Source organism: Sinocyclocheilus anshuiensis, unplaced genomic scaffold (assembly GCF_001515605.1).
Source record: "Sinocyclocheilus anshuiensis isolate Anshui unplaced genomic scaffold, SAMN03320099.WGS_v1.1 scaffold451, whole genome shotgun sequence".
Taxonomy (NCBI): Eukaryota; Metazoa; Chordata; class Actinopteri; order Cypriniformes; family Cyprinidae; genus Sinocyclocheilus; species Sinocyclocheilus anshuiensis.
The window spans coordinates 717,555-726,378 of record NW_015549630.1 but is presented as its reverse complement, the minus strand read 5'-3'; positions in this window follow the sequence as shown (position 1 = coordinate 726,378).

The window sequence follows — 8,824 nt, the reverse complement described above, 5'->3', positions numbered from 1 at the left end:
AGTATGCTTCCACACAAAAATAGAACTACAATAACAATTGAATGAAAGCCATCCACTATTCAAAATAACTGAAAATAAATTCATTTAAAATTTTACATACAACACTCCAGAGACACACAAACAGTGACACATTCATGTGCGCACAGACACACTCTCAACACTCAAATTATTCATCTCACAAATGAACTTGTTTTCTTCTGAACTAATTAATACATGTCGCAGGAGAAGGAAAGACAGAGAGCTTTTTGTTCTCTTCTTTTATAATCATTAATTCATATTTACACGTGAGTCTTACAGAACAGAGCAGCAGCAAAAAATGCTGCACCTATACAAAGCGAGTTGTCCTAATAGGTAAAAGGAATCATCTGCAAGCTTTTGCTAGTGTTGACACTTCATTCGTATCAACGGGAACCCGCTATCATAATCTATTAGGCACATGGCAAACTAACAGGAATCTTTTTAAATGATGGCTTTTTATGGCTTTGTGCAGGTGATTAATTAAATAAAAAGTCAGCGTTGCACAAATCATCCCTTTAATTAGTCGGAGGAACGTCACCGCAGTGTTCTGTGACGTTTCGCAGCAGGAGGATGAGGCGGCGGGGGGTGCCAGTCAAAGTGCCACCAAGAGCGAACGTGGTTGTGGCTGTGTGTCTGAGCATGTGTGTGTGTGTAGCAGTTTTCTCCGGGCCTACGCTGGGTACCCGGCAGCAATTCCAGGTGCTCATGTCAGCTGGAATTCAACTCCAGCTGTTTGGAGAAGATTGATTTCATTATGTTCTTCTGCCTCCCTTGTTTTCTCTCTCAGTTGTCTCTGTGTTTTTCTTTAATTGCTTGTCTTGTGAATTGGCGAATGTTAAATCAGAGAATTAGCGGTTTTATTTCCTCGTTCCTTTTTTTTTTCTTCAGCGCTCTAAACTTTTCATGCTTTGCCAAAACTGCGAGAAGCAGAGAATATAAATAAATTAAAACAGCAATTTATTCCCATAATTGTGCTTTGCTTGCGGGCTCCCAATTATAAATATACATCATACATCTGAAGCCTAATTAACTTTTGCCAAATTAAAGAGCAAAAACAGAGCCCCGAACAATAACGTTCGACAAAAACTCAGCTGTGACATTCAGTTCGATTCACATCCATTATTATATAATGTCACCGTTTTCCGGTTTGCGCCGTAATTACTCGGCGAAAAATGTCCCATAAGTCTCTGCTGCTTCGCAGACCGCATGAATTGTGTTATCAGGGCTCTCCTGTTATTAAATTTACTCAGGTTCCTCTTTTCTGATTAGAGGAATCCATTTCTCTCTCCACTTGGATAGATCTGTCCTCCATCATGGTTAATGTTAACTTCATGTAGACACTGAAGAGGGACTGCTGGGATCATCATTCTCATTAATGAAGCTCAGACACCAGTCCCTGTGTCCTCCTCTATACAAAATGCTTCTTCATTTCAGAGTTGCTCTGCTTTATTAAAGCTCATTACCATTTCTCTTTTAATAAGGCCTCTTTAAAGTCATTACCTGCAGTGGGGTTTAAAGAGTACTGCTATTAAAAGGTTACTTAGATGTGAATAATAGCCCTGCGATATACTCAAGTTAATTACTATTGGAAACTGGTTGAGGTTTAATTTAATGCTGACCCGTTCCATTGAAGAATATGTTGCGCTGACAGAATTGATGAGAAACGAGGGAAGAGGAAAATCATTCACGGTCAATAAGCCTATTTATGTCAGATGGTTTTGAGCTGGATCGTATTCATTTTCCCAACAAAGAGACGTGTATCTGTGAGCAGAGGCCAGATGTTCGTATTCTTCTGTGCGACCCGTTGGAAACTAACTTCGAGCGGCAGTATTTTTAAACAATCGAACGGTCCTGTTAGACGTTCCTTTTGTATCAGTCATATTACATGCCTGCAATCAACATGAAAGAAGGAGAACTAATGATTTTTCCTTCTCGTTCGCTCTCTCTCTCCAATCACGCCCTCCTCCGCTGCCTCATTGTCACCATTGAACCAGACGTAATCTGACTTCAATTGTTCTTGCCGTTCCAGACTCTTTACTCTGTCTCTGTCTGTTGTGAGCGAAGAAGTGTGTAACAATCCGAGTCGTGAGCGAAAAACTGCTCTCGTTCATTTGGAGACGCTTTCTAACCTATTTTCGTTTCGCAAGTTTACTTCGCATCAACATCGATATTGTGTGTCAGTCCGGTACGTCGACAAGACACAAAGGAGAACAGCAGAACTGGGGAGGGGGCAAGGGGTTCCGAGTCCCCCCTGCTCCGACTCAGATGAATGTTGTATCCCTGGCTGGCGTCTCCTCATACATAAATCTGCAAGCCTGCTTAATTCAATCTGCCTCGTGCATCTGACTTGGCACACCACAATTTGATTACCACAACTGTACTTTTTAACTCCTGTCAGGGAGCAAGTGAGGCTTATGTAAACATCTGCCAGAACACATGGTTGCTTCCGATTAGGCCGGCCTTAAATCAAACTGTAGCAATGAATCTTTACCTGACACTAATACTTTTAAACTTCATACGCACAATTAAAATGAATTGCGGCTAAAGCATACGGGACAAACTGCATTAACGGGTCATCTCCCATGTATAGGCTCTTTCTCTGTGTCTGTCTGCAACCGACGCTAGACGATGTGGATGTGGTTAGCTTTTTATGCTACACTGGAAGACAGATAAACACAGAGCTTACAGACACGCATCCATTACAAATCACTTTGGTATGAGGGTAAATTACCCTAAACATAAACATGAGTTCATGTGTATGTTTCCCAAATTTAGAAAATGTGTTTCAAGCATTTGACAGTGATTAACTAATTATTAATTGTAATGTGTAATTTGGGACATGGGCGTGCTGCATTATTATAATTTTTAGTAGTCTACATTATAGAGTAATACTAATAATGCTTGTTAAAGGAATGAATAGAATTAAAAATAATAAAAATATAGAAGCCATTTGTTGATCATGTTTGCATAAGCCTCATATATATTTGACATATTATTAATAATTGTCAAAATAATAATTATTAATTTTGACATTTTTAGTTGGTCATGTTTATTTCATAGCAGATAAACAGAAATACATTGTATTTTTTTTTTTCAAAGTTGTAAAAAAAATTGGATTATTGGAGCGCATTTTACAAGAAAATACAATTTCACTAGTTCCTACTCCAAAATGTTCATTGTAGATGGATTTCTGTTCCTAGATCTGCCAATAAAATTAATAATAATTACAACAACTATAAAGTTCACAATTTCATATTTTATCTTATTAGTTTTATTGTGACTATTGTTCTTGTTTATCATGCACATTATGTGGCTTCATTATTTAAAGGAGAACAAACTTCACCTTCTGTTTCCAAGAAAACACATTTATTGCTATTCATCTTATTGTGTCTGAAAAAAAAGCAAAGTTACAGCTATCAATTTTTAAAAGGATTTGAGTATTAAATGAGAAAATGGGGTGGTGAATGTTAGATTAGACTGGGTTTACTCATTAAACCAGAGGGACTGTTAATGACTTCAGCAGTGCTGAAACGGCACATTCATGAGAGATGAACAGGCAACAGCACTGCATTATACCGCTCCGCTCTGCTCACAAAGTTAACATTCAAGTTTAAACGTGCTGTCGTAGTCTCAGTTCCTTCGCTTTTTGGAAAAAATAGCACTAAAAACACCCTCAGATTTATAGTACATGTATTGGCAGAACGAGCCAAGACATTAGACTCAGCAGCCATTACCTTATTGCTCTGTTATCAGCACATTTGATTCAATGCATGGGAAGCTCAAGTTAGCATTACTTGCATTACCAAATCACAGGGTGATTTTAAGAATGCTCCTCTCAGAATTATTTTAGTGTAATGTAACTTATTTGAATGTAGAATTATTCACTGCTAAGAGAAAGTAACATACATTAACCAAACATAAATCCATCATATAAAATAATTAATACAAAATGGGGGAAATATCTATAATGATATTAAATCTATATAAAATTCTATAAAATTGAAAGAATGCCTTTATGTATTGATCAGACCTTTAGATTCATTCAGTGATTTTTTTTTTCTTTTAAAAGTGAGTTTTTAACGCCCCTCGATCATCTGCCACCCACTCCCCACCAAACCCTCCGATGATTGACAGCTTGACTTAATTACTATGTTTTACAGATGCATTCACCAGCAAGCAGCAGACCTGTGCAATCCATGGTTTTTACCTCATTCACAAAACAGCGGAAAAAGGCCTGATGTTATTAGTCAAGCTAAAAAAAGAGTTTTTTTTTTGGCTGGAGTGGAAATTTCCTTAATGATAAAGATGGTGGAAATTATGCATCACTCTTTAAAATGCCTCAATTTCTCTCTGTAAAAAATAAGTATCGCAATTAGCTTTTTAATCAATCTTTGTTCGAAATGTGCCGCATGAACCTGTTTTCTTTTTTTTGTGAGCAATCTGTTTCCCTCCGTCTCAAGGTTGCTTGACTTTAAACCGGTGCACAGGAAAGACTTACGGGTGTATGTGCGAACCCTTTCATAAATCTCCAGGCTTTTCATGGTAGATTCTAATTAGCAAAGGGCAAGGAGCCTTCTGATCACTTTTTCACCACAGCCTACATTAAAACAATGGCAAAGAGTGGAACAGGTGATGTCATACATGGGTGAAAAAAAGAAGTTATCCTAAAATTACCTTTTTTTTGTATGGATCATTTTTAAATGTAATATTTTAGCATTTTTAATAATGCAATCAATTTGATCAAACACACATGTTGTCATATCTAACAGGATGATATTTACCTTATTTACCTTATTTTTGAAAAATAATCTTTTCAACTATAACCTGCAGTTAACATTATTAATGAAAGTTATTATAAAGTTCTACTGAAATATTAGACAATAGATATTTGGAAAATTACAGAAAAAATGTAAGAATTAAAGAAATGTAACATATGCAGCAAATAAAAAAAAAAATCAGTGAAGTATAAAACAGTTTACATTTTGTGCATGTTTTTTTACTGAGCAGTAACATGTCTTCAAAAGCTTCTTGGTTTTTACTTCAAAATACACATTAAAGCGAGGGAAAAAACGAATGCAAAGACATAATACTGAAATATGTTGTAAACCTGCTGGGTTGACAGTCATGGTGTCTTAATGGTGTGTGAATGGTTCAGTTTTAATCATTTCAACATTAGACAGCCTCTCAATTACAAGTGATGCGGACAGCTGAAACAAAGGCAACCCCTTTCAACTCTTATCAAGAGTTGATAAGCAGCTTTTGTGTTGCTCTCGTGGACTTCCACACATTGTGTCTGTATCTGTCGCTCCTTCCTTCAGACGTTTCAAGTCTTTGAGCCTTTGCAAACGGACATACAGAGCTCTGCTCATAATACAGAGAGCTGAGTGATCACAAGATGTTGTCGCACATTAAACAAGTCCTCCTGTCTGTGGTGGGCTTTTGAAAAGAACACTCTGTCATCTGTATTTGACAGGAGAGATGAGCAAGTTCACTAGCAGAGATAGCTGAGATATCCGCTGCTCACTTAGCGTGGAAACACACCACACAGCGGCACTACAGAGTGTGTAGTCTGCTGAGGAGAGAGAATGTAATGGGAATCGGCTAAGAACCAACATGACATGACTGCCGGTCTGAGATATACAGGTGCATCTCAATAAATTAGAATGTATACACGAGTTTCACAATTTGAGTTGAATTACTGAAATAAATGAACTTTTTCACGACATTCTAATTTATTGATATGTACCTGTATTGTGCTTTTTGCTAATTTGAAACTTTTTCCATACAGAATCATTTGAAATGAGATTTGAAAACTTTTAGAATGCGACTGCTACAATTAAAGTCTCTTAGCGCTTCACTCTGAAATCAAATGGGCATTTAAGAGACATACATATCTGTTCTATGCAAATATATGCTTTCAAAATGCTACAATAAAGGCAATAAAGAGATACTTAAAAAAAAAAGTAAGAATATGAGACTACAATATAACACAATCTAGTTCAGCATAAACTAAAACAAAAGAAAATGTGAGCATCAACATACACTCAATATAGATGCTGAACAGTCGAAAAGAAGTTTTCATAGTAATGACACAGAAGAACAAGTTTTGGTTCCTCAACGAACCTGCCAGTGAAATGTTAAAAAAAACAACCATTTCATTCTTCACTCTTATTTATGGCTCCACGAAGAACCTTGAATATTTCAATTAGAGAGAAGGTTCTTTGTAGTGGAAGAAGGTTCTTTAGATAATTAAAATGTTCATCACAAAATGATTATTTTAAGAACTGTTCACTGAGAGTTTTTTTGGAGAACCCCCCTTTTTTTTTCTTCTTCATGACATTGCTGTGAAAACACCCTTTTGAAATCTTTAGTTTTAGGAGAGTACACTCTTAAAATGTATGTACCAAAAGGGGTGTAGAGGAAAATACAAATATTTTTTACATATTATTTTAAAATATTGTTCACACAAAGAAAAAAAGAGCTGTTCACTGAAAAGATCTTTGGGAAACCAAAAACAGTTCTTTTATGGCTTTGCTGTAAAAATCCCCTTTTTGAAATTAAAAGTGTTCATCTGCATAAACTTCTTGCCATGGATGTTCTTCATAGAACCATACATTCCAACAGAGAACCTTTATTTTCTAAGCGTGTTGGTTAAATCTAAAACAGAGAATTGTGTGCAAAACCATCCACAATCTGCAAGTCGTCTCCCATCAGCAGCAGGATTATGCACATTAGGCTGATTAATGGCGTCCGCCACCAGATTACTTGATTTGATAAGCAGTACAACCCATCACGAACATAATACATCACAAATTGTTTTGTCAACAATTTATGGTACTATTTATCAAATGACCATCGCCACTCGCTGAGTAATAGTGTCATATCTGACATTATGTCAATAGAGAAGTTGAGCTAAGGGTAGCCGGGCTGCAGTGATTTAGACACACTGTGTGCTGACCTGCGTCTATGTTTAATTCATAGCAGATGAGCAGAAATAGATGGATTACTGTTCCTAGATCTGTGTTAAAGCAGAAATGGGTAGGAGTGGCCAGGTTGGTATGCCAGTCACATACCTGGTCCTGCTATAGAGTTAATATCTGTGAATGCGCTGTTGTGCTGAAAGTAAGAGGATGCTTCATTTTTTAAAAAGCAAAAATCGTGATTATTGTGAATGGGGCTACTTTAATAGAATTTTAAATTTTTTCTGTTTTATTTGAGCTGTAAAAAAGCTGTTAAATAATCATTTTTATTGTCATTTTAAGGTTTTTAGTGTTTTGTCATGGCAAAGAAGTAAAAGTATAAAACTGAATATAACACAGAAAAGGATTTTGTTCCCCACTAAATTAATTTTAACGTGTACTGTTAATGAATTGTGGTTATACCATTGAAACAGTGAGAATTTTAACGTTTAAGTACCTCATTGTAACCTTGATTTGTGCTTTTTTTTTAAATTTTTTTTTTTAGAAAAGTGGAAATTCATTATTTGTGGTAATCAATATTATGCCACAAATGTTGTCTGTTGAGCTGAACTTGTACTGAACCCGGAATATTTTCTTTCAGAAACACCACTATACTTGATAAATTTGTGCACATAAATGGTGGTGATGACTTGACTTTTTCTAGGTCAAATGAATGCTCCTCATATGATAAGACTTGGCATATTGTACCAAAAATCAATAGCAAGTAGTAATAGGAGATATTCAGGCTGTCTGTACTAACATTTTCAAATCAAGGACAGTACTAGGAACTAAAACGGAAAAAAATAAATAAAAACAGTTCAGTACCTTATTTATTTTATCAAAACAGTTTTTCACTTCACAGTGCGAAAGGAAAGAAAAGCAATCTGAAATCCCACCTCTTCACATAATCATTCTAGTCATCATCGTGATGGTCAACAATTTCTGGCTGCTTGTTTTATGATGTTGTCAAAACAGGCCTGCACACCTTCGTAATTTGACAAGCTTTCCGGATAGCGTGCCCTTGGAATGAAGGCTGTGGTCCAAGCTGTCATCAAGGGGATCAATGCTGCTCCTGAGATAGGGCTGCGAGTGGCAAATAAATTCCACAGCAAAAACATCAGTTCCACAGGTATGAAAAGAAAGAGGCGAGCCAGCACCGGCTGGTATATATGGCTCTCGTCCAAAGCACCACTGGCTCATCTTAAAGGTTACAGTGACTACCCTGTGCACTAGTGTTAACAGAGCTTTCCCTCTCTGGGTTTATGGTCTGTGTAATAATTTTAAGCAAAGTGAAGAGTGTGTTTCCACAGGAGATGTTGGAGGAACAGCTGCGGGCCAGGGAGGAGGACAAGTGGAGAATGATTGATCACTGGGAGCGGAGAGGCTGTGTACCTCTCACCTTCCCCCTGCGAGGCTCCACGTCTGCCCCTGATCCCTTACATCTGCCTGCCCTTAGCAGAGCTGGAGGAGGAGGCCCGGCTGGATCTACTCACATGTCCCTGTACTCTGGAATAGGAGAGACTCTGAAACACGGGCCAAACCTTAAACTGGGATGCCATTGCTTTTTATTATACGTGTGAAGGAAATGTTGCTTATGGCTCCGGGGTTTTGTTCCAGTTATTTGAGGAAAATGTGTGATGGGAGACCTGAAACATTGTGAAAGACACACTTCTTCATTGTTGTAGTTAGCTGATTTTGGAAAGTTCACAGTAAATGAAATGAATGAAACCTTTTCTGCCTCTTACTTTATTTTTCTCACGCAAAATGTGTGCATAAAAATGTATGCATAACAATTTTGAATTGGTGATATTTACTTTTTGTTTTTTTACTATTTACCACTACTAAAA